We start from the raw sequence: 3,736 nt of genomic DNA, 5'->3' as shown, positions 1-3,736 counted from the left end.
GTTGCTTTTATATTTATTTCGTAAGTGTACTAAAAACTAAGAAGCTCATTCAGAGACGTTTTGATGCCTCGCCGATAGTCGAGCAAAACAAACAAATAGAGAAAAAAAGAATGTGTGTGTGTATGATAGAGAGAGAGAGAGAGAGAGAGATCAAAAAGAATGAGAGAGAGTAAGAAATTGTTGTAAAGAAATTGAATCATGGTATGTAAAGAAACCTTTCATTAAAATGACATGTTACACATCATTACGAAATATCGTATTCATGATCTATGAAACAAGAATTGATCTAATGTAATCTAATCATATCATATTGATGGCTATCCATGAAGAGTCATAAATTACCGAAATTTTTGCCAATACCAGTAATGAAATCTAAACTTGAAAATAAAAGACGACAATTTTTGTAATAAACCGGGACTCCTAACAAGACCCTTTCGTCCCTCTTAACTAACCACGAAAGATGTCTGATATACCTCCATGCTCAAGTAACAAAGTGCGCATGCATTTAAAGATTAAGTGCATGATGTGAAGTTATATGACGGAGATACGAACCCAACACGTAATCGTATTGTTAGTTAAGTAAAATCAAATGTTACGTATCGGTTTTTCTTACCAGCTGCTAGGTGTTTGGATCTAAACTAAAGATACAAACTTTAGTACCTAAGCGACAATCTAACTGCACGCCTACCGTGCATCCACAAATATAGCTTAAATATCAGTTGCTTACTCACCAACGGTAAGGTGTGTGCGTGTTTGACAAGAAATAATGACACCTATTGCGATTGTTGGCAACACATGAATAGACATTAAAAGCGCACGTTGGTTTTCACTAGCGGGACGGTGTGCACGTTATAGGGCTTGAACTGAAACTATGAATATTTTTGTATTGGATCAGGATTCGGACCCACATACTTACCTTTGGAGGAGACCTAGAGAAGGTTGCAGTCTTGCGAAAAGGAACGAAATGGTTGAACTATAATGTTCCGAGAGATTCAGATCCTCGAAAGAGGAGAAACGAATTCGAATCACAGTCCAGCACCAAATTTTACAACGTCTCTAGTTCAATCAATTACAAGTAAAATAAGAGCCCCATCCTTTAAATGGCTATCGGTTCATAAAATAAAATAAAATTTTCTAATGTAAGTAAGTTTACTGGCGACTGTATTTCTGTTTACGATGACTTCCGCTATGTCATTTCCCAACGTAACCTGGCTCTGCCCAGTTGGTAATGATGGAACGTGATTTGTATTGCGAATTCTGGATTATAACGTCTTTCTTTTGAGGTTACCAGACGCAAAGTAAATCTGTTTGTGCTTCTTAAAAGTAAATGTCTGAACCCACGCATTGCTCCTGTGATAGTTCCACCAGGCCATTGTGCCCACATTTCCCAGCCCCAGGAGTGAGCTGCAACGGATGATGTGCTGAGCTTACAAAAGTAGTCACGGTGGATAAAACGCGAGTCTATTAAATGTTTAAGTAGAAACAAGCTTCTGACGCGGAGATTATGCTATTCTCATGTCAGCAGGATGTAAAGACCCTTGTAGGCATCATAGGCTCGATGTGAAGCCATTTTGAAATGTTCACAAATTCAGATATTTTCTTATTTCGTGAAGATCCACTGGGAAGTGTGAAGTTACCGGATAATTGGATTATTACCGTCATTATTACTATCATTTTCTTCATGCCGCTGCTGGAACACTGTACTTGAATATCAGTTCGTGCCTTTTGGTCACTATACAAGTAGTTTCACAAGAAGAGGTTCTTTCTCTGTCTACAGAATTCTTTTCATGTTAATATCAAACATCAGCAATTACTCATAGATTTCATTAAAACTAAAGTAATCGATGAAGACGTTACTTGATAACAAAAACGCTCTGCCTTTCTTCTATTACTTGCGCCTAGAAATGGCTGTCGAGTACTGCCAAACCAAAAGCCAAGAGATCTTACTGCCTGCCGATATACGTCGCTGTCAATTTTTCCATATGATTTGGTTGACGTGACCTGTTTCAAGTTGTGTATGACAGAGAATGTTTTAGAAAATCAATTGTTTTCCTTTGCAATAAAGAAAAAGATTTTCATTCTAAGCTATCCAAGTTCAAAATTTTTGGAATATTAGTTCCAGTTTAATATTCGCTTCTATAATGTAGGAAAGTATTTCGCACTTGCAAAACTCGGATCCGGCCCATTGACCTTACACTCAGCCGCCGGCCATAAATTCTGTCTCAGAGTGACACCAGATTAAGTAACCTAATATAGCGAAGATTATTTGCCAGTGCTCTCTCTCACCAGAAAATACGCAGTTCACTCACTAATTGGGCTCCATTAGTACACTGTAACAGTAATTTCTGTGTGTCGGCAATGCATTCGGATTGTAGAATTTAGCGGTGCTCTCTCTCCCACTTCTGTATACAATATGACTGACCTAAACGGGCCCTTTATCGTTACAGGCCCTGAGCAGTGCTACATCATACTGACAACAGTAATGTTCTTATACTGACAATCTGACTGGTCGTTTTACCTGATTTTGTAATCATTTAAATAAGACAACATGACCTTCCAGTGGGAGACATTTCGTTCTCCCTTTTCCTTCTGTGACATTTTTCCGTAATCTATTTGCCTTCCAATCAGCGAAATGCGGTAGAGTACGGCCGGTAAACGATTTACAAATCACGATTTAGTCCCGTTAAGACGATTTCTTCAAACATTGTCGTTGCTAAAGGAATTTACTTTCGTCTTAAATCGTCTCAAGCAGCAACGTTCACAGACATCCCAAATACGTAAAAGCTCATTATCCTGGTACGAAGTTTGTAAAACAAACTTACCACAGTTTGTGTCAGGTTGATCTTTTCGTCTGATAGCTCAGCCTAAGTATCACAAGTAGTGTCCCTGTAGCTTTGGGAATCATTGGTTAATAACGAGTTTAACACCAGTGGGTATAGTATTGCTAAATATTCAAATTAATTATCAACCTAAGTCTGAGTTCATCCGCAGACTGTAGCGAAATTATAATACTGAAGCTAGACTTTGCATCCTTGTCCTCCTTGAGTGGGCATTGAAAGGCGTTTGCACACACGAACACAACACTATGAATACTTCGAACGCCATAGTTAACGTTGCTCTCATAAACTACTTTTGTTTTCTTAATTCTTCTAGGTGTTCAGGGTGCAATATGTGTTGTAGATACAGCCTTAGAGCAAAACATTGACCGCCGAGCCGTCCACATAAGGTGGACAACACAGTCGTGCTCCTCTCAGGATCCTGTGTCCGGCAGTACGCTCGATCAGCAACATTGTAGACTGCGGCACTTCCCAGAGGAAGTCTTGAGTTCAGTCTTAGTACATTATTCTTGACTAAGGCCGTAGTCTTGAGGTAAAACGCGAGACTAGCTAATATGACGTCTGGCGACCGGAAGCAGACAACGACAAAATTTTTATCGCCCCTTTGCTCTCGGTGCTGAAGCTATGCTTGTAATTCAAGCGAATCTACAATATATTTCGCTTTGTGTCACACTGGTAATAATAGTTTGGTTCAACAATGTCTTAGCGAAAGATTTCTTTACCGAGCATCTGCCTCTGAACACCGCATGCGTCTGAGTTCTCTGGGACCCGTTTGCTGCCTACCGGCGGGGGCTGAGGCACTGCGCTGCCTTCTGCCGACAACATCTGCTCCACTCCACACTCTCAACCATGTAAAATGCTTTAATGTTGTTGAGTAGTGACCCATAAAATCTGCCTAC

Source organism: Schistocerca gregaria, unplaced genomic scaffold, assembly GCF_023897955.1.
Source record: "Schistocerca gregaria isolate iqSchGreg1 unplaced genomic scaffold, iqSchGreg1.2 ptg000292l, whole genome shotgun sequence".
In the NCBI taxonomy this organism is placed as follows: Eukaryota; Metazoa; Arthropoda; class Insecta; order Orthoptera; family Acrididae; genus Schistocerca; species Schistocerca gregaria.
Note: the sequence above shows the minus strand (reverse complement) of the source record.